A 23,408-nucleotide genomic window follows, 5' to 3' on the forward strand; every position below is an offset into this window, starting at 1 on the left:
CAGCAGAACCGTCATTAAGATTCACGATTGTGCTGCCACCAGCTATTTCCTGTTTAGTCACTTTCTTAAGACCCTGAGCCTGTTTTGCGTTTCCTTTTTCGCCATGCATTCCTGAGGGGTCTCAAAGATAAACTCTGAAGGAATGAGAGCCACTGAAGGTTTTTTTCCACCAAAGCTCTGTAAACAGGAGCGTCAGCGACGAAGGAGCAGCCCCCAGCAGTGGGAACCCTGCTTGGGTGCCAGGGAGTTGGTTGTTTGGGGGCGTGTTGCCCGGGGAGGGCAAGGCAGGCAGAAAGGCCATGGACGTGATAAGACGTGCATTTTATAACAGGTCTCATTTTTCTCCAGCAGCCAGGGGAGGGGTGGATAAAAGCAGCGTTTTAAGAAGCAAGAAAGCTCACTGCTGTTGTGATCTGCATGCAGAAGTGCTTGAAATTTTGTCCTGGTAATTATTTAAAAGACAGTGCCCAGTCCACTGATGATCCAGGGCTCGACCTCTGGACGGTCTGGCAAGGTGCCTGGAATCCACAGGAAGGAAGTCAAGAGAGGGAAAGAGGGGTGCTCCTGCTTTCCACCAGCTAGCTCCAGCCCTCTCCCTTCCGCCCCGTTGTCCTGAGGATGCCGAGCTGCTGAGGAATAGCTGGGAGGGAAAATCAACAGAGGATCGCTCCGCGACTTCCAGAGTGATTTATTAGAGCTCGTGTCTTGCGGCTGCAGCTGCCTGTCCAGGTAATGACACACGAGGCGTGATTAAAGTGCGCGTCCTTAAATCAAAGCTGTGCCGATGGTCGGAAAAGGCAGCAAACGGCCCTGGGAACTTGCTCATCCCTCTGATGGGAGGACGTTATTAGGACAAAAAGGGGCCTGTTATCCTAACAAGATCAAGCCTTGCATGGGGAGCCTTCTCATGTCTGCAGGATTTACCTGGGCTCCTCGTGGAAGCCTGAGAACCAAAGGGGGCTGGGAACGTGCCCATCACAGCTTGCTGGGCATCTGCTCCGCCTCTTGCAGGGAGGCCCGTGGGGTAAGGAACAGGCAGGGAAATTTTGCCAGGTGCCCGTGGCACAGTCTGCCTCTCCCTGTTTCTCTCCCTCCAGCTTGCTGCTGGCAGGTAGGGTGGCCGGGCAGTCAGAGCTCACAAATTCCCCTTCCCTTGATCCCAGGAGTGAGGAAGACTTTGGACATGGGCCTCTCTGAGCAGGGAAAGTGCACCTCCGGTTTGCTGTGGGCTCTATGCCCCTCAGCCTTCTGAAACTGGACAGACCAATGATGCTTTCAGCTGTCAGACTGACCTAGCCACGAGGTGGATGGGAGTGGCGGAGAGAGAACAGTCTTTGATTTCGGGCGAGTTCCAGGTTCCTGTCCCTTAAAGATTCAGTAAGAAGCATGTCCAGGGGATCTGAGTAAACTCGGGCAGGAGTCCCACTGCCATTTTTCCCATGTCCAACAAGGAGCATGGGTCTGCCGAAGCGGAGGCCCCAGCAGAACGGGACTTTGGGGTGAGTGGGGGTACTGGGCTCAGGACTTGGGGGCAACGAGAATTAACACGGAGGAAGAACACAGAATAGTGATTAAGACTCTGAAGAGCAGAACGAGAAAAACAGGCACAAGTCATAATGTGTAGGCTGGAAGAGCAAAGGATTAAACCTCAGCTCCTTAACTTCCTGCTGTGGGAGGACTCCCGTGGACGCTGAATTTTTAATGCTAAAACCGAAGGTCTCAGGCAAACCAGGACAGCTGGTCACCCCACATGTGACCTTGAGTCCATCTTAACCTGCAAGAACATCAGGTTTATCATCTGAAACATGGCAAACAGAGTCACCCAAACTGCAGCACTGTTGGAAATTAGTGTATAACTATATTTAAAGTGTCTAGTATGTTTCTTAGAAAAATGTAGGAATTCAATAATAGTATTATAAAAAATAATATTCAGGATATTTCAACTAGAACAAGATGCCTGTAAAAGTAGTGAGTTCTCCATCAGTGGATGCATTCAAGTCAAGGCTACAGGAGATTTTCGCCAGGTTGTTGGAGGGAGTTGAAGCCTAGAGCAGGACCAGGGGACTGGGTGAGGACCCTCCCCGCCGGGGAGTCCAGACTTCCCAGACTGAGAGTCTGCAGCATTGCAATCATGTACTTATAAGGAGCCAACGTTTCCAGAGGTTCCTGGAGGTTGTGTGTGAAGGCTGCTGTCTCTCTGAAGCATGGGATGTACTGGGTCTCCAGGCCAGGAGTGAGTCAGGAACTCTCTTCGCAGCCTGGGATGCTGGCATTGCAGCTTCGGGGAGCCCAGACTTGAAGCGGTCATGACCTGATGGGGAAACACAGAGGTACCGTGCAGCCACTGAGTGATGGAGAGGGAAACAGGAGTCCCGGGCCAGGAAGGGGCACAGTGCCTGTCTGTGGCGACAGAACCCAGAGGTGGTGCTGGCTCCTGAGCAGGAGACCCCAATCCCACCAGAGCCTGCCTCAAGGTCGGCCCTCAGAGCCAGGTCACTGGCACTGTTCCCTGGAGGAGGGAGGCCTCTGTGCTGACACAGGTCTCAGGCCTGGCAGAGCTGTTCTGACTGATCACCGTGGTCTCCTTGGTGATTTTTAAGCCCTAGCGTGCTGACACCTCCTGTTTTGCCTATTCTATTCACAGTGACCTTGACCTCATGACCTTTGCATTTAAATCCAAGACTGCACATATATTGATACTTGCAGGATTCTGCAATTCCAGGGCTCAGGCAGACAGAATGACCTAGGGAAGGCTGGGAATTCATGGCCTCTGTTCTGAGCTTAATCCATGCAGTGTCTGGGAGCCTCAACATTCTTCCTGTGTCTGTGTCTCTGAAACATTCCTACAGGGATGAAAAGTTTTGGTGTTTTAAGGAAAAGTCAGGGGCATGGGTTAGGAATGTGGGGAAAGGGAGAGGAAGACTCCTGCGTTTAAGGATGGATGGGGGCAGGAAAGGAGGGTGTAAAGAGACGAGAGGAGGTCTAAGGTACTGCACGGTGAGCTGGAAATGAAAAGATTTAAGTTATCTTGGTGCATCTCCTGTGGTTTGTTTGATCATTGTTTTTACATCCCACACTCACGGTGGACATGTGTGATGAATGGCCTGCTAATGTAGTGTAAACCGTGGACACATTACATTTCCTCAAGAAGAATCAACCCAGAATTTCTGAATCCCCAGACAGCCTCACTGTGGCCACCTTTTTATCTCTGCTGCTAATCAGTGAAAGGGCAACTCTCACATTAAGACGCCGCCGCTGAAGTGCTGGCGATGGCGCGGTGACGGCTGCTGTGCTACGCGGGGTCGGGCTGGCGTTCCCAACCTCACTGCTAATGAGAACATTTGAAAGATTACTGACAGGCCGTGTCCATGGAGGTTGCTGGAAGTAATTAAGCACCGCTTCAGTGAAGGGCTGCATTGGCACGTTCAAGACTTGAATGATACACGAGTGAGAGGCTGGGTTGTAAGTGTGTGTTACCTGCCCCGGGGTCTCCAAGACCCTCTCCTTCCTTCCTGGCATCTGTTCCCTGGCAGTCAGATCAGTCTCAGGGACTGCTGAGACCACCAAGCACGAGCTCAGTCTCCATCCTGTGATACCACGGGATGTGCAAGGGAGGCCTCTCTGCAGATTTCTGGGCTCCCACATCCTTGTTCTGGAGCATGTTGCCTGCTCTCTCTTTTGGCTCCCATGAAGGGTAATGTAGGAAGCTCTGCTGCTGATGCAGCTTTGGAGATAATAAGAAGGCAAAACTGGCCACCAAGGACAGGGCTAAACGGACACAGGACCAGCCAAGTGAGGGAGAGCGCAGACCACTAAAAAGCACGTGGCAGAAAAATACTGAATGATAGAGAAATGTCAACCATATGTAGATGAGAACAAAGGGTAGGTTATTCAAGAGGAAGTTCAGATGATTCTAGTTATAGAAAAATGTGTAAGCACATGTAAGCAGGGAGAAAAAGCAGACAACATCCTTGTAAGTTTTTGGAGAGGAAGGCTGTTTCCCACTACTCCTGCTGGGTGCCTCCTCGGGGGGTCAGATCTGTCGGTGTAACTCTCATCTCTCCGTCATTTCAACTCAAGGGAGCAGTGACTTACGCTTAGTAGTGAGTTTGGACGGAGGGACCAGGCATATTTTGCTCCATCCTTTTCTCCGCGTTTTGCTGGGAGCTGGCAGAAACACGCACCATATGGTGGGCAGGTTCTCCCCCCAGTGATCCTGCCTCTGACACCCACACCCTCAGGGAGTCCCTTCCTCTTGAGTGTGGAGTGTCACTTCCGTGCTCAGGTTAGATGAGATTCTAACTCCCGACGTGAGACTCTCTGCTGCCTCCTCAGCTTGCATGTTTGGGGGAAGCAAAGCAGCCGTGGTGGAGACATAATGTGCTCAAGGAATTAAGGGTGGCTTCTGGCCAAGAACCAAGTGGGAACTTGCAACTGCAGGGAACTCAGTTTTGTCATCCACCACATGACCTCAGCATCAGAGCCTTCCCCAGTGAAGCCTTCGGACGAGACCTCGGCCACGGCTGACACCTTGATGTCAGCCTTGAGGGAGACACTAAAGGAGGCTCAGGTTAGCTGTACCTGGACTCCTGACCCAAGGACACTAGGAGATGATAAACGTGTGCTGCTCTAAGCTGCTAAGTCTGTGGTAATTTGTTACAAAGCCATTAGTCACATCTGATTTATATTAGATGACTAATACACCCCTTCATGCTGTAAAGGATGCGTGGTGGGTCTGCGCTTTGGTACGGCACAAGGGCCAACAGGGTTCCAGGGCTGCTCAGGACCGCCTGTGTGCAGTGTATGGCACAAGGGCCAACAGGGTTCCAGGGCTGCTCAGGACCGCCTGTGTGCAGTGTTGGATTCCTGGCACAAGTTAGGAAGCTCCTTTGCCCAGAGATGTAAACAGCACTGTCTCACGACACTTTGGTCAGTGACAAGTGAGACATTATTTTTGTTTGTTTGTTTTCTTTTGTTTTATTGTGGGTTTTCAGGTAACGCTGATTTATAACACTATATGAGTTTCATGTGTACAACATGATATTTCTATTCTATATAACTTACATGCTCACCACCAAAAATTTATTTTCTATCCATTAGCAGTTGATCCCCTTTACTCATTTTACCTTCCCCCCACCCCTTTCCCTCTGGTAACCACTACTCTGTTCCCTGTTCCTACGTGTTTGTTTTCGTTCCACTTGGTTTGTTCATTTATTTTTCTTTTGTTTGTTTGTTTTTTATATTAAGCGTGAGTGAAATCATATGGTATTTGTCTTTCTCCACCTGATTTATTTCACTTAGCATAACACCCTCAAGGTCCATCCATGTTGTTGCAAATGGCAAGATTTTATCTTTTTTATGGCTGAGCAGTATTCCATTGTGTATGTATACCACATCTTCTTTATCCATTTATCCACTGATGGGAGCTTCAGTTGTTTCCATGTATTGGTCACTGTAAATAATGCTACGATGAACATGGGGGTGGAGATATCTTTTGGGGTTACTGTTTTCATATTCTTTAGATACCCAGAAGTGGGATAGCTGAATTATATGCTAGCTCTGTTCTTCACTTTTGAGGAGAGATGCTATTGTTTGACTCCTTTGTCTCATTCGCATTTTTCAGACCTTGGGCAGGCAAAAGAGAGATACTTCTCTGAGATCTACTTTAAAACACCATCTTTGAAGGTTAGGATCAGGCGAGACTTTTCTACTTTTTCACTTATTCCATTTAAAAAGATCTGGGAACCTGTACAATTATTATAATCAAAAAAAAAAGTATTTTACTAAAAAGGGCCAGCTAAGTGGCCAAGACAATACAAGTGGGTGCTAAGAAGGACTTTCATTATTGCCTTTGATTTGGTTTCTATGACACAAGCTGTCCTTAAACCATCTAAAGGATACTGGGACCACGTTCCTCCCCAGGGCTTACTAAGCTCTGCTACTTCCATCCATCACCCCAGTCCCCATTCCTTCCCAGGGCATAAAACAAAATTGGGATAAATAGGGAAGAAAGAGGAAATAGTCTTGAGTTATGAGAGAGTGCTATGATTTGTGTCACCTGTCCCCCCCAAACCCAAGTGAGGGGGGCTGCAACAGAATCACTCATAGAGGTCAGAGTGCCAAGAGGGTAGGAGAATGGAATTCATACTCCCCAAGGGCTACTTTCAGTGGGAGGTGACATGTTTATCTATCTTACACCTACCTGAGCAGGGAGAAGTAAATCAGAGGGAGAGAGATGTCAGATGGAGAGAAAGCCAGGACAAGGATGCATGAGGTACCATGGCACTGCAGAAACTGTTTGGGCTTGGTTGATACCTTGTCTAGGATGGCTGGTTACCAGTAAGAGTCCAACAGCAAAAGCTGCTGTATGGGCTTGGAGAACACCAGAGAGGAGGGAGCAGTGATTTATCTCTTTGCCATTCCCCTGAAAATCCCCTGCCAAATAAGTCACACATATGCTCAGAATGGAGCCAGTGTTGTCTGTGTAATATAATAAAGAATATGTTTTGTCTTTGGCCCTGGGTCTTGTCATGGAGCTTCAAAATCCTTGGAAATTTCGGAATGCAGACAATGTCTTTTGTTATTGATAATGAACTCCTTTCTGCCTGACCTGAGTTTATCCTAATGAGGTAACTCTAGGTAGGCCCTCTGACAGTTTCAAGGGAGGGGCTGGTCCTGCCTGAAAGACAAAGCACTTGATTAGTGAGTGATTAGAGGGCTGGAACTTTCAGTCTGGGGAAGGGAGAGGGGCTGGAGATTGAGTTCCACTATGATGTAATCAGTCATGTCTCAGTGATGAAGCGTGAATAAAAACTTTGAACAATGAGCCTTGGAGAACTTCCTGATTTTGAACATATCGCTGTACTTGGAGGGTGACATGCCCGACTCCACGGGGACAGAAACTCCTGTGCTCAGGACCATTCCAGATCTTGTGCAATGCACCTGTTCATCTGCCTGTTCATTCATATCCTTTTTACTAGAACATTGTTAAGCATAGCACTTTCCTGAGTTCTGTGAGTCATTCTATCAAATGATCAAACCTGAGGAGGTTGTGAGAAGCCCCTAATTTGTAGCTGACCATGCAGAAGTATGGGTACCCTAGGGATACCACTTAATGCTGGCATCTGAAAAGAGGACAGTTCTATGGGACTGAGTCCTTTAACTTCGTGGAATCAGAAACTAGATGTGGGTAGTTAGTGTCAGAATTGAATTGAATTGAAGGATACCCAAGTGGTGTCAGAGAATGGGGTTGGAGTGTAGGCTATTTGCCACACGGAGAACTTTGATGGGTAAGTATTAGAGAAACACTGCAAGAGTGAAGATAAATAAGGGCTCCTTTGTCCCTCACCAACTCCTCCTATAATCCAACTCAAGACAAGAAAGTGACCCAGAATGAAAGACCAAACCTTTCAGCCATGGGGAGGGTGCAGTGTCACAGTTTATATCAGACTGGCCATTATGATATGAGGAAATAGAAAATTCTGGGACCTGTCTGAGAAGTTGTCACAGTAGATTCAATGGAACCCAGTTGAAGGTAGTCATGGGGGAAAACAAAAATTGATTCATTATGCTTCTCTCCACCCCATCAAGACCAGACCTTTCAGTAATTCTCATCATCTAAAATGTATAGTTGACATTATTCAAGGTATTTGATTATTATAATCACAAGTTTTTCTAATCACTAAAAGCATACATCACACCAACCTCCAAGGGATGTGAGGCCCATTGCAACTTAACACACAGAAAGAAGGTGACTGGGTGGTGCAAAGCCCAGGCTTCCAGCCTCAGCACAAGACAGCTCTGAAGGGCCAGATCAGCTTCAGAGCTCTCCGTAGGATCAGCAGAGGCCCCGCTTGCACCTGCACCCCAACTTCTCCTTCTGTCCTTACCTCCTGCCCTCCCTCAGAGGTGCTGACCCCAAGCGCTCTGCAATCAGCTTCCTGCACACGAAAACAGCAGGTATCCAATGCATTTTCCAATTTTAAAATGAGGTAGTCCCCAATTAAACGGCAGCAGACCCTGAGCATCTGTCGAGAATGTTCTCAGTTCTAACTCTGTAAAAACGATGTGGGACTTCCATGGCATGTTAGAATCTACGACTTCATGGAAGCAGACATTTAGGTTGTGGGCACTACAGGGTGGATGTGAAAACACAGTCCCTCCTGAGCTGCCGACCACTAGCACCAAAGTCTACATTTGTCAGGGTCCTCCAGGGAAAGAGAACCCACAGGATGGACGTATAGATACATGTGTGTTAAGGAACAGGCTCATCAGGTTATGAGGGCTGGGGGCAGGTTGGCAGGTGGGTGGGCTGGAGACCCAGGGAAGAGTCGCCTTTGCAGCTCCAGTGAGAAGGCAGCCTGGAGGTTGAATTCCTTCTTCCTCTGGGCAACTCAGTCTACTTTCTCTAAGGACTTTCAACTGATTGGATGAGGCCCACCCACATTATAGAGGGTAATTTGCTTTTCTCAAAGTCTGTTGATTTAAATGCTAATCTCATCCAAGAAATACCTTCACAGCACTATCTAGACTGGTGTTTGACCACACAACTGGGCACCATGGTCTAGCTGAGTTTACACATAACGGTGACTGTCACAGGGTCACCCCTTGTCAACCCAGCACCCGTACGCATTTCTTTACACCACATTTATTCTCTGAATAAAGACAATAGCAAGCTCATACTTCCACTTGGCCTGACACAACTATCCTGTGTAAGACCACAGACACTCTACTCTGTTCCTTAGAAGAGGATGCAAAGTACCTGGGGGCTGTTCACTCTCCTCTTTGATATCTTGTAACTTAAATACGATAATTTAAAGTCAATGCATCTTATATTATACGAGAAGGAGATAAGAGAGAGCAGAACACAAAAGTAATCGTTATACACACACACTTACACAAACCCCAAACCCACGGCCTGACACCTGTCCCTCATGAGGGACAGGACTGCATGAGCAGAAGAGATTCACTTAGAATCTGTACAATAACAATAACAACCTGTGAAGAAATTATTACACTCCTACTTTTTACAGCTGCAGGAATCATTTAAAGTGGTGCTTGAGAAGGGGAGGCTTATCGGAGGTCTCAGGAAGTGATCCTGGAGACAATTATTTTATTAGTCATAGGCTTATACTGTCCTTTCTCCTGCCTTCAACACACAGCCAAGGTAACAAGGTGTGATGACAGTGGCAACAATCAGGGGAGTCTGCACATGTTAATGCAATTGATGGTCTCCGAATGCCCTTTGCTCCTCATTCTTTTCACAGAGCAATGTGCCTTCCCCTTGTTGCATTATCAATAGGCTTTAAGCAAAAGTGCTTTTTTCTCTCTTTTTCACATTTAAAACGAATGGCTATAGACTCAGAATTGCAAAGCAAGTCTGACTCTATTCTGTTTCCCTTTTCTAGCAACGGTCTGGTCCATTCTGTGCCAAATCTATAGATGAGCCAAGACTGGGTGTGTGACCTAAGTCTCTGGGGAGAAAATACTATTCTCCAGTAGCCCTCAGCAGTATATGAAAAGTGAAGAAATGATGAAAACCTAAAAATATATGTTCTGAAACTTCTACTCAGGGTCTTCAATGGTCTGGCCTCAGCTTTCTTGCTCATCCCCTCCTGTGTTCCTTCCTGCTGCAGATAATGGGGAGAAACAACTTATGAGGCCCAGAGTAGGTTATTCTCAAAGGACATGAACACATGAAATTGTTTCCTAGCTGAATGTCCAGGAAAAGAATGGGTATAAAAGTGATGCTAAACCACAGAGGGAAATATGATGCACCTGTTAAAAAGAGTGAGATGGAACTATGTATATTTATCTAGAAAGACAACTAGGATTTATTGTCAACCAAAAAAGCAGATGCAAACCGATAGATCTCGTGTGATTTCATTTTTTTTAAAGAAAAAGCTGACATGTACAAATACACCCATGAGGAGAAAGGACAAAAGAAGGGGCCATGCAGCTCCTCCAGAATGCAATGCAGAGTCCTTATCAGCTGTAAGGACTTCACCACCTCTTCCTGGAGCTCTGTTCTCTACCCCAACAGGATCTCTGAAGAGACCCACCAAGCTTTCCATACTTCAGGCCTTTGCACTGGCTCCTCTCTCATTGACAGTAAAGACTCCACTCTAAGCAAGTATAGAGGCTAAAGAATAAGGAACAGGAAGCAAGGCAGGGACTTCTCAGTACAGGCCAGATCCCAAGGCACCACCCAGAGATGAGAATCAGGCCACCCCAGCAGGAAGCGATGCTTCTGGGACCATCAGTGATGGGTGCTCTTCATTTCCTTAGAGAGAAGACTAAAATTAGAATCAGCTAAATACTGTTTATCTCCCAGTTCTTCTTAGAGAAAATAAGAGTATTGAGTCAGCCATTCTCAATGATGTTTCCTCTGCCATGCTTATAAAATCTTGTGTAGTCCTTCAGTGTATAATATAAAACACTGACAATTAAAACCATGGCTCTGGTGCCCAGAATGAGCTAAAATCAGGTATCTGTTCTGCTCACACAGCCTCAGAGGGAAGAGGATCTTACCTGCCTGTGTGTATATGGGCTGTGGTCCTCCATAACGGCTCTTAAAATCAGCAGCTAAACGGATAGATGCACACATGTGAACACCTAACTTGAGGTGCTGGAATCAACTGGCTAAGGGTGTGGGGATTTAAATAGAAAGTGGGAAAATATATATTCAGAGGCTCACTGCCCACCCCCTCTCTTTCCTTCTGACGCAGCCATGTCTGGAACTGCAAAAAGTAGATGGCGGGTCACTGCCCTGGCGGCCACGGGCATCCCTCCATGACTCGCCACTGCATTACAAATGTTCATCAGTGACTCTTCTCTGGGGCTGTTGTCTTTGGATGCATCCTAACATGAGTAGTTCAGGTTGTCCCTGCAGAAGGCCAAACCCAGGAGTCCCCAAGACACAAGTGAGCATCACAGCCCAGATACCCACACTCTACATGGTATAAATCGTCAGAGGGAAATCTCTAAGCCTCACCTTTCTGTAAGCTTATTTCCATGCACCTGTTCACAAGGGCCATGACAGATCAGATGAATCATAAGCTTGTTTCAGCTGAGCTCACAATAGAAGTCCAGTAGCCCTTGAGGACAACATTTATCCGTAGCTGCTTTTCTTAAGTTATTCCTAAACAAAACCATCCATTGTCTTCTGCATCCTTTTCCAAAGGAATTATGTTAAAACCGATGATGTGACAGCAATGATTAAGAGCCATGAGAGAGAGAAAGGCAGCCCCTGATGTCCAGGGGCTGAGCTGGCTGGGGGTTCCCAGCTGGGTCCTTGGTGTTCTCTCGTTGAATATAAACAACTTCACAGAACACCAAAGCAGACGAGGCCACTCTGTGACTGAGATGGATCAAGATGAAGCAAGCCCACCCCTTCATCATGTCTGAATACAGACAAAAGCATGAATGTTATCCAAATATACAACAAAATGGCCAAACAGCCCCTCTCCTGGATAATACGAGTGACCACTGCATCTTTACTAACCACAGCTATGGGCTGACTCTATTCCTCCCCACTTATGGATGAGATTCGTTAAGACACCCAATCATAGAATCACCCCCACTGCCAACAGCATCCAATCCAGAGCCAAGTGCTGCTTCCTTGACTCTTCCCCAGATCACCTAACATAGGCCCATGGATATAATACGTCCTTTCTGACACCTTCTTAAGACACCTCACTGGTCCCCATGGTGTGTGTTCTCCCTCAGGACAAGAATAAACCCAACTTGTTCCACTACCTGTGTATAGCTGGTGGGCCATGGCTGGAAGGCATGGACAGAAACGAGGTGGGAGCGCAGAGGTCTGAGACCCCAGCCCAGATGCTCGACTGACTGCCTGGTACGTGCAGGAACTCAGAAAATGTTTTTGAACGAGTGAAAGAACTAGTCAGCTAGGGTTGAAACTGAAATGCGTGTATCTGTGAGTCTTCCTGTCACAGACCATCTCACCATGAAGCTTCTAATGCTGCAAAAGCATTCAAACATAAACTGGAGTCCAATAATAATATAAAATCATTAAGATCTGGGGACTCAACTATACAAGTAAAAGGGAAAGGCAAAATATCTATTTAAAATAGCATAGGGGTTTCCCTGGTGGCGCAGTGGTTGAGAGTCTGCCTGCCAATGCAGGGGACGCGGGTTCGTGCCTCCGTCTGGGAAGATCCCACATGCCGCGGAGCAGCTGGGCCCGTGAGCCATGGCCGCTGAGCCTGCGCGTCCGGAGCCTGTGCTCCGCAACGGGAGAGGCCACAACAGTGAGAGGCCCGTGTATCGCAAAAAAATAAAAAATAAAATAAGATAGCATATACAAAATTCAAAATTCTGTGGGTAAAAAAACAATAAGACATGTATGTGTTCTAAATGGAGAGAATTTTACATCCTCAGTAAAGGACACACAAGTAGAAGAGGGAAAATGGGGAGAAGTTTCCTGTTTCTGGGTGTGAGGACCCAGTGTTATAAAGATGTATGTCCCCCACTCCAAGCTATTCTATAAATCAAATGAAATTTTAATCACCCCCCATGATCGTTTCTGAAATAGACAAAAGCTTATCTGGAAGAAGAAACACATGAGCAGAGCAAAGACAATGTCAAGTAACAGAGATGAGGGAGGGTTGGCCTTGGAGCCGTCAGAAGAGAGGCAAGTGTTGCCCTATCAAATCTTCACCGTGTTGTACTGATACAGTTATTTAACCACAAGACAAGGGTGTAGAAATTAAAAAGAAAAGAAAACAAAACAAAACAAAAAGACAGCTCAATGCAAAAGTATCCATGAGCATTTAGGGCCTGAGTGCAGCAGCTTCCACTAATGAAGAGCTTATCTTTCCCTTTTTTCAGACACTCTGCTGTCAGAATATTCTAACACTTAATCCTCCTAGATTTAGACCAGGGGTCCCCACCCCTGGGCCACGGACCGGTAGTGGTACAGGCTGCACAGCAGGAGGTGAGCAGCGAGCGAGCGAAGCTTCATCTGCCGCTCCTCATCGCTCCCCATCGCTTGCATTACTGCCTGAACCATCCCCCACCCCTCCCCGGTCCATGGAAAAATTGTCCTCCATGAAACAGTCCCTGGTGCCAAAAAGGTTGGGAACCGCTGCTTTAGACAGTAGGCACAATTATCTCCATTTTACAGAAGAGGAACACGGGGCTTGGAAATGTTAGAGAACTTGCCCAAGTTTACATAACTAAGAAGCCATGAACCTGGGGTTTGAAACCAGATTATCTAACTTCAAAACCTAAACTCTTAACAACCATTGCACAGGTTCACCTGAAGTTGCTAGATAGTCTGGAATTTTTAAACATAGTAGCTTTATTGAATATAATTCACATACTATGAAACTCGAGTTTCAAGTGTACCGTTGAGTGTTCTGCAACCTTCACCACTCTCTAATTCCAGAACATTTTTATCCCCCCAAACAACACCTTGTTCTCATTTGCAGTCACTCTCCACTGGCCTATCCTCCCAGCCCTCAGCAGCCACGAATCTTTTTTGTGTTTCTATGGATCTGCCTATTTTGGGCACTTCACGTAAATGGCATCCTATGATATATGGTCATTTGTGCCAGGTTTCTTTCACTTAGAATGCTTTCAAGGTTTATCCAGGTTGTAGAATATATTGCTACTTCATGTGTCCGTAGGACTGAATCATATTCTGTTATATGATACACTACATTTTGTTTATCCATATACCAGTTGATGGACCTTTGAGTTGTTTTCACTTTTTGGCTGTTGTGGATAGTGCTGCTTTAAATATTCATGTACGAGTTTCTGTGTTGACATATGTTTTTATTTATCTTAGGTATATACATAGGAGTGGAATTGTTGGGTCATACGGTGACTGTATATTTAACTTTTTGAGGAACTGCTAAACTGCTATCTAAAGCACCTGACCATTTTACATTCCCACCAGTAACGTACAGTGTTCCAATTTCTCCACATCCTTGCTAACATGTCTGTTTTTTGTTTTGTTTTTTGCCATCCTTGTGGCTATGAAGTGGTATCTTATTGTGGTTTTGATTTGCATTTCTCTATGACTAATGATGTTGAGCATCTTTTCATGTGCTTAGTGGTCATCTGTGTCTTCTTTAGATAAAAGTCTTATCGAATCCTTTGTCCATTTTTTTAATTGGGTTATTTGTGTTTTTATTGTTGTGTTGTAAGAGTTCTAGATGCAAGTATCCTATTAGATATACGATTCACAAATATTTTCACACATTCTCCAAGCTGTCTTTTCATTTTCTTGATGCACGAGTGTTTTTATTTTTATAAAGTCCAAATTATGTAATTTTTCTCATGTCACTGACATAAAAATTTACTCCAATATTTTACTCTGAAAGTTTTATAGTTTTAGCTGTTGCATTAAGTCTACCATCTGTTTTGAGTTAGTTTTTGTATATGGTGTGAGGTGGGGATCCAACTTTATTCCTATGTTTTGGGTGATTTATATGTTTATACTAATTCATTTCATGCCCATAACAACAGTCTGAGATGACTGGAGAACTAAATAACTAAAACACATAAAGCTTATGTAACTTGTCCAAGGTACACAGCTAGCAATTAGCAGAGCTAACCAGGAAGTTTGACTTGAGATCTCATTTTCTTAAATATCTTTCCCTCAAATGAAATTGTTATTTCAGAAAGTAAGGACAGGATGAAATGCTCAATGAATGATGTTAGGACAACTGACTAACCACGTGTGGAAAACATATAAGCGCTGACTTATAATTTACATCACAATAAATTCTCCCTGAAGGGAGAGACAGTAATGACTAAAGTAGATTAAACAATATGCAATCTGCTGAGAGAGAAAAATGATGGAAGAAAAATGATCCAAGTACCAGAAATCTTGATATTGGGACAGTATCAAGTGGGTTAACATATGTGTCCTAGAATAAGAGGTAAGAAAGAATAGGACAAAAAAAAAAAAAAAAAAAGACAATTACTGGAAAAAACGATGGTTGTAAACACCTCAGGTTTGAAGAAAGATATCAGCTTAAAGGTCCAAGGAACTCCTCAATCCAAATCTACACAAATACAAAGGAAACAACGCTCAGGTACATCATAGTCACACTCTGAAATCCCAAGAGAAAGAAAATCTTAAAAGCGGCCAAACAAAAATGACTCATTAAGTATAGGGGTGGTGACCCTGAACTGACACTAATTTTTAAAGAACCAAAAGACTACCCTGGCCCAACGATCAGGGTAGGGGCTTTTTTTAGGTCAGGGAATCAGTGTGTTTTAGTTTAGGGCCAGCTTGCAGTGGACATAACAAATCTTCAAATTCATCTTGTGGTTATTTCCTCAGTTCCAGGATGTTTACTTGGAATAGATAAACCCAGTAACCAGCAAAATAAATATCCACATGGTTCTCAAACTGTTGAGTGAGGTGTATCATGATAGGAAAGGGTGGTGGAAACCACTAGCACTGCTTCTTGCTATCAGCTTAGTAAACTAGAAGCAAGAGTGCAAATCTGGACAGACTGAAGAAATGTGTACCAGGTGAACTGGGGAAGTAGGTGGGGTTAGGGGTGGGGACGGAGACTCAGGAGAGAAGGAGAGCTGGTCACGGGTGGGGGTCTCCTAAAGGAACGCTGAGCCCTAACAGCTCAGAATGGGGCCTGGAGGGACCTGTATGGGTTTCTGAGCAGCACCCCTCTAACCACAGGGTATGAGAAGTAGAGTCGGAGTGAACACCTGGGACACTGTGGGAGATGCAACCTTCCCAGTCTCCCCCTGGGACAGCGGCAACTGTTCCCGCCTGCTCTGCCGGAGGCTCCCCGGCCTCTCTCTGTGCCTCCTGTAAGTCAGACATAACCTACAATTCTGAGTGTTATTGTCCGAATTAGATAAGGGTTTAGAATAAGTTGTAGCTATAGTTGTTATAATGCTTTCCCTCTGCTCAAAATCCTCCAGTGGCCTTTTATCATATTTAAAATCAAGTCCAAAGTTTGACCATGGATCTAGCCCCTGCCTAGCTCTATGGCCTCATTTTGTTCATTGCACTCCGAGCGCAATGGTTTCCCCACTAGTTCTCAGATGTAACCCACTTCTACCTCGAAACTTTGCACTTGCCATTCCATCTGCCTGGGCTGCTCTCTCTGAGCATGTGCACACCTCACTTCCTTACTTCATTCTGTTCTCTGCAGGGCATTATGTTACATCCCCATCTGCATGTCCTTCTCCCCATGGGGATGTATGCTTCATGCCGGTAAACTTGTTCAAGGAATAAGCAGTGTCTAGTACAGTCCCTGACCTCAGGTGATACTCAGTGAATACTGCTGATTGGATAAGCGAACAGATCTGACAAGGGGCCGCTGGGGGACCAAGAAGGGCTCCTGTGGGTCAGCAGTGATCCCATGGCCAGAGACCAGATGGGACTGTAGGCATCTCAGCGGATGCCAGCACGGAGGGTGACAGATAACTGAGGACCCACAGCACTGATGCCACCGCCCCCAGGAGGCCACGGGAGAGGAAAGATCTTAAATCAACTGAGAGACCTTGAAATAGCAGAGATTACCTCAAACTGGCAGAAATAACTTTTCAGTTGCTGGGTAGAAGGGGGCCTCCAAACAGAAGAAGGAAAAAGACGTAAGTAAGTAAGGGGAGAAAATACATGTTCTTTCCCTCGGAGGGATACTGGCCCCAGTAACATTGAAGAAATGCTGCTGGTATTCACCACTCTCCCTCCACCAGGTACCGACCTCCCTGCTCTGGGATGTGCCCGAGGCCTTCGGGTTGCCACTGACCCTCAGCTGTCATTCCTCCACAGACCTCTCTTACCCCAACCCAGAGAATCATGCTATGAATGCCAATTTGGATGGGGTTCCTCAACCCAAATAAGACTCCTCAACCTCTCAGGGGCATTGAGCTCAGCCTGACTTGCTGGGGGGAGCAGTATGATTGAGCTGAGCCCCATTACCTGCTGATGATCTGTCCACTTCCTATTTAGTTTGGATGCCTCCAGCCGCAAATAAGAAAACCCTGACCCACACCGGCTTAGACAGAAAAGCAATCAAGTAATTGGTCCTCTCACAGTGATGAATTCAGAGGCGGGGGGACTGCAAATGCAGTAGCTTAGGGATAAATCTCAACTTTCCTGGTTTTCTTGACTCTACCTTCCTTTATGTTTTGGTTTATCCTCAAGATGGTGCTAAAATGTTTGCCATGATAGAGTATCTGGAGGTATCACCTCCAGATAGGGCCAAGAATTAAGAGATGAACATCTCCTGCTGAGTCTACAATTAAGAATAAGGAAATCTTTTCAAAAATATCACAGAAGATTTCTTACATTTCATTGACCAAAACTGGTCACATGCCCATCCTTAAACCAATTATGCTCAAAGGGAGAAGGCTGCCCTTGGTTGGTTCAGACTAGAGTTCACATCCACTAGTGTAGACAGTTTAGGATTTACCTGCTGGAGCAGGTGACCTAGCTGTGGTGTGCTTCCCTCAAACACAAGAGTCTGCAAAAGATCTCTGTTATCACTGAGTGCATTTGTGTAACAAAGTACCACAGACCGGTGATTTAAAGAACAGAAATTTATTCTACCACAGTTTTGGAGGCCAGAAACCTGAAACCAAGGTTTTGGTAGGGTCATGGTCCCTCTGAAGACTCTAGGGGAGAATCTTTCCTAGCCTCTTCCAGCTTCCCTTGGCTGTGGAAGCATAACTCCAATCTCTGTCTTCACAAGACTGATTCACTCCATGTCTGTGTCCAAATTTCTCCTTTTTGTATGACATCACTACTATTGGATTGAGGGCTGCACGACTCCAGTAATACCTCCTTCTAACTCATTCCCTCTGCAAAAACCCTGTTTCCAAATGAGATCATATTTGGAGATACTAGGGGTTAGGACTTCAATATATGAATTTTAAGGGGACACGAGTAAACACTTAACACAGAGAGGAGGGAAACTGAAATGGGACTGGCAACAAATAGTAGCTGCTCTAGTAGCCTTCCCATCTTACAGATTCCTTCTTAACCCCAAAGACTCTTTAGCTGGGAGACTCTCAGGCTCACTGAAGAAGAGAAATGCAAACGTTTAGCTGCCCTACCTGGAAGGAGCCACCACCCAGCATCGGCATTACAGCCACTTGGGGTCTCCCACCAGCTCACAGGTCCCCCTATGTTTTTCCATACTTCCTTTCCCATGGGTGTCCCCATCCTCTACTTCTGAACACGGACAATGCTATGAAAGCTGCAGATACTTTTGACAATTGGACTTCAGACTATGAGTGTGTGCATACATGTAAGATATGGTCAGGGGGTTGCTGTTGGGCTCCACAGTTATGAAAGTATGTAAACTGGGTGATTTGGACTCAGGGACACCTCGTTGTCTCTGACCGGCACGGATGTGTCTCGGGCGGGGGTGTAATTCGGGAATGATGATGATGATAATAACACCAGCATTCACAGCCTCCACCTAAAGAATACCTGCTACTCGCCTGCACCCGCCTAATACCTAAGCTCTCCTGTGTGATGGCTCACGTCAGGCTCACAGCAACCCTGAGAGGGGAGAGAGGTCTGTGGTTGTCTCTGTTTCAGTAGGCTTGCACAGAGGGTGAGTCACCTGCCCCAGGGCACAGGGTTGGAAGGGGTGGAACCTCGGCAGTGTGAGTCTGGAGCCAGAATGCTGACCACAGGGGTACATGCCTTTGATTCATTTATGTTTCTTCTGCTCCAAGGCTGCAATAAGAGTGTGGACATGAAACAAAGGTGATGAAGTATTAAAACCCAGTTTTCAGTAAAACCTAGTTTTCCACTGATTCATGCTCGTTTATTCCTCCTCAGCCCTCGTGACCCTATTGTCGTATGCTGGTCACTTCCATCCGGATGCTCTGAGATACCCTGCATGAAAAGCACGACACACAGTCTTCATTTCAGGCCATCGCGGCTGTGATTTTCTAGAACAGTCGTGCTGACCTTGTTTTGCATCAGGAATTCCTTTTTTCTTGTTTTTTTTCGGTACACGGGCCTCTCACTGTTGTGGCCTCTCCCGTTGCGGAGCACAGACTCTGGACGCGCAGGCTCAGCAGCCATAGCTCACGGGCCCAGCCGCTCCGCGGCATGTGGGATCCTCCCGGACCGGGGCACGAACCCACGTCCCCTGCATCGGCAGGTGGACTCCCAACCACTGAGCCACCAGGGAAGCCCAGGAATCCCTTTAAAGATATAAAGGCTACAGTGTTTCTTCCCAGAAAACACACACATTTTTGCATATGATTTCAAGGGATCGCACAGTCCCACAGGATCAGCTACAACCTTCCGGGACCCAGGAGCCAAGGTTCTGAAGGCTTCATTTAGAAGCTCTCAAATTAAGATAATAGAGGGAAAGCAGCATTAGACTGAGATACACACAAGCAATCTTGACAGTTTAAGGAACAAAAAAACTGTAATTTAGTGTTTTTATGTAGGCAAACTTTACTCCCGCTACTTCTGTGAGCACAAAACAAAGGAAAAAAACAAGCATGTATCTCTTGTTCTTAAAGAGTGGCCTTTACAGAGTGACCAGGAGCAACCTGGGAGCACCCTGTGGAAGGGACTGAGGCCACCGCAGCCTCACTGCGGGGCAGCCCAGGCTGGCACCCCTTCCTTCCCTTCAGAGACCACAGAGCAGCACTTCAGGTGTTCCCGCAGACACCTGTATATCCTAGAGGCAGCACATGAGGGCGGGAAGTAACAGAGGGTGGATGGACTATGGAAGGCTGTTTATGGATTCTTTTACTTTAGCGGGGGGGATGGGTTATTGTATTCCAAGCCCAACACCCACTCCGGCAATAGCAGGACATGAGGTGGCCTGAGGTCAAAGCACATTACTGAGTTCTGTCCAGAATTGGCCAAGGCCTGGGGACTGTTTGACCAAAGCTGACTCGAGCTGGCGCGTGCACATGCAGTGCACACGCATGTGTCCCCACACGGGACCCAGGGACCTGCCCAGAGGGAGGCCTGAGGACCAAGGCTGGACTGGGGCCCTTGTGGGTTGGCTCCGGAAGCCAGAGATGGGGAGATGGGTTCCACAAATAACCGACTCTCCAGGGAGGCGCCTGCTCCTGGTTGATAAGGGATGCTCTCCTACACGGCACGCGGGGATCAGAAGGGACCTGTGCGGAGCAGCAGACAAAAGAAGAGCTGCCTGGGCGTCGTGGGCCACAGATCCAAACAGAAAGATAGCAGGGTTCCTGGAGACACACAGGCTCAGACCAGCCAGGGGCAGAAAGCTGGGACGGTGAGGATGCGATCTGGGCACCTGGGAGAAGACGGCTCAGCCGCCTGAAAGGTTCTGTAGTTTGGGGAACTATTTTCTTAGCACAAAAGACCACGCTCCCCAAGTGGTGAGGCTTCTGCAGTCCCTGGTGGGCCTGGGGTGAGGGGCGCAGTGCTGTCACCAAAGGCCACATTTGATTGAAAGTAGAGCTCAGTTCCCCTGTCTTTCCTGCCAAAGGTCCTTAACATTTTCTGATGTTTTGGGTCCCTATTCCTGGGATGATTTTTCGTAAAGGATAAATTAGAATTGAGATAATGTAGAACCAGAAGCAAGAATACCAACAAAACCGGGAGGATTTGCACTGATTATTTTTCTGTCTCATTGATGGCTTTCCATGACCACTCCTTCCAAACTTGGTTGCCTTCTGTCTTCCCTGCCCACAGTCTCATCATACCTGATTCCAAAAAAGGGTCGGGGGGAGGCATTCATTGTTAAGTTGCTTTATCATTAGATTAGCGAGTTTTGAAAGCATTGGAGTCGTGGTAAGAAAACTTCCCAGAGAGGAGACCCAGCCAGTGCTGAGGGGGCTATGTTCTACTTTGGTGGGAATAGGACTGAGTTGACGCCCTGCATTCAATTTGTGCCTTTCCTGGAGTTTCTTTTCTGTTCCTCCCGGAGGAGAAGGGCCGAAAAAGGGCCATTCCAGGGCGCGGCGCTGGGCTTGCCACATTTGGGAGCGCCGCCTGAAGTTGGGCGCACAGCCTCCCGCCGCCCTGCCGTTGGGCTGGTGGAGGCCGCAGCACTGCTAGGGTTGCATCAGTCTTCCTGTTTGCACTATTTCTTTTTGTGAACATGGCCCCGTCTTAAGTATTTCCAATTGAGAAACGAAACCTCAGGAAACCGAAACTTAACTAGCCGCTCTCGCTTCTGTAATTACGCTTGCTGACCGCCCCCCCCCCCGCAACCGTCCAACCAATCAGACGGCGACTAGTGTCTTTGTTCAAAAATCAACCAATCAGTACTCTACACCCCTGGAAAGCCCCGCAGAACGTCCCGAACTTGTTTGTACTTGTCTATAAAAGAGCTGAACTAAACTCCATCGGGACCTCTTAGCGTCACCGGCAACGAGTGCGCGGAGGTCCAGGTTCGAACCTGCAATAAATGACCCTTGCCGTTTGGCTTTGACTCTCGACTCTGGTGGTCTTGTGGAGGGGCCTCGCGACCTTGGGCATTTCAGTGCCAGTGCATTGTACCCAGTGTCCCCAGTGAGAACCCAACACCAGGCTCTATCAGTAGAGTTCGGATCTTTAAAATACGTGTAAAACCCAGCACCAGCCATCCTGGGCGTCTGGAGTTCTCATCTGAGAAGCTGTCTTAATTTCCTGACATGCCTTATCAGACAGAAAGTTCTCTCCTACTGCATTTAAAAATATTTGCAGACCAGTTTTTTTTTTTTTATTTTTTAATGACTTATAGAAAAGGGAGAGTCCTTACTATTCTTATGGAAAGCAGTGCAATTTCTTTTGAAACATTAAAGAAATTGTGCCTGATGTAAGCCTGGGTAGCGTCAGATGAGAAGAGCCTTGCTGCAGTGCCGGGTATAATCCTGTTACCAGTGCAGCGACATACAATCTGCTTGCAGCCAGGCACCTGCTCTGTCCCCGGCAGGTCAGAGCCAATGCTCTCCACTCCTACTTCCTCCCATTTTCTCAGTAAAAGAGCTGTACGCCAAGTGGCAGGTCTCCCATTGCCATGTGCAGAGCCTAAACGTGTCAGTTTTCGTACCCTTAACAGTCTTGCCAAGCAAATATACAAAGAATAAGTGAAAGCCATCCCTCTGTTAGCTATTGTTTTTGTTTAAATGGTATCATTTAAGCAATAGTTAGAGATACTGTATATCTTTTGTCTTCTGTTTCTGTATCTCCTTATTAAATTATGTTTTTACTTTTCAGAATTTAAATATTATGATTTTTAACATCTTTATTGGAGTATAATTGCTTTACAATGTTGTTTTAGTTCCTGCTGAAATTATGTATAAAGCCACCGGAGGGTTATCAAGAACTGGTAAAAATAACTGTTCCATAAATGTGCCTCTCTGCTAGCAGTTTGTATAGTTTGAGAGAGAGAAACTAAGACTGACAAACCCTAAGAACAGTTTTCTTTGACGAACACTCGCTTTAAATGTTTCTTTCCCTAATCCCCTCCACATAGCGGGTAGAGCATCCAAACACAGTTACCTCTTGCCTTGAGTCTTTTGATTTCTTGTATCTGCTCTCTCTGTTCTCTCTCCCTTGAGCGCCTCTGTTTACCCCCAACAATTCTATCTTTTGAAATCCACTGCACCCTTTAGGACTGAACTCAGAGGCCATGGGTACCATTCTGTAGGCACTGATTCTCCAGGGGGTGTAAACCACGCCCTCATCTGTGCATTCCCAGTGTCCCATGCTCCATCCTGACACCAATGCGTTCTGCTGGATGGAGCTGTCCACAGCCAGGCCTGATGGACCCACAGGAGAATAAGCTCACTAAGGGAAGGGGGACATCTTGTGGTCCCACATCCACTACCAACATCAAAGGTATGGAAAGAGGAGATGTGGGGAAATCAAGTTCTACATTTTCAAATTCTACCCATTTTTAAAGATTTTTTTCTCCTGACGCTTTCCTTAATCCGCTCAAAATGATGGTTCTGTCCTCCTTTGAAAGGCACATCTCTGCACCTTACTCCTTCCCTTGTACTATGATTAGCAGGCTGTCTCCTTTCTCAAGACATAAGCTTTCTCATTCATGAAGGTAAGGTCTATGGTTGATTGTATTTACATCCTTCATGGGGCACTGTGTCTATTAGAGCTTAGATATATATACGAGTGTGATAGAAAAAAATGTTTTATAAATTTTAAATATGTCAAAGCAATTGCAAAATATATTTCTTTTGTTGGGGAAAAATGGATCAACATGGTCAGTATTGGTCTTCAGATCTTGGGTTTCCTTAATATTTCATCAACTTAGTTTTAAAAATTACGATTTCAACTTTGTATTTAAGTGATATGACAATTTGTCTTCAGATTCTTGAAAATCAGTTCCTCTGGAGTATAATATTTAGAAGTCAAATGTATGTATTGGATATGTCCACAACATATTCCAAAGCAACCTTATTTCAGAACTTTAATTTGTCTATGATATAAAAGTATA

General features: G+C 46.2%; 1 protein-coding gene across 1 annotated transcript in view; it reads right to left on the reverse strand.

Moving 5' to 3' along the window:
• The window catches only part of DSCAM (DS cell adhesion molecule), a 753,301-nt gene that overhangs the window by 224,865 nt on the left and 505,028 nt on the right, over nt 1–23,408 (reverse strand). The window lies entirely within an intron of this gene.

This window comes from Orcinus orca, chromosome 5 (assembly GCF_937001465.1).
Source record: "Orcinus orca chromosome 5, mOrcOrc1.1, whole genome shotgun sequence".
Lineage (NCBI taxonomy): Eukaryota > Metazoa > Chordata > Mammalia > Artiodactyla > Delphinidae > Orcinus > Orcinus orca.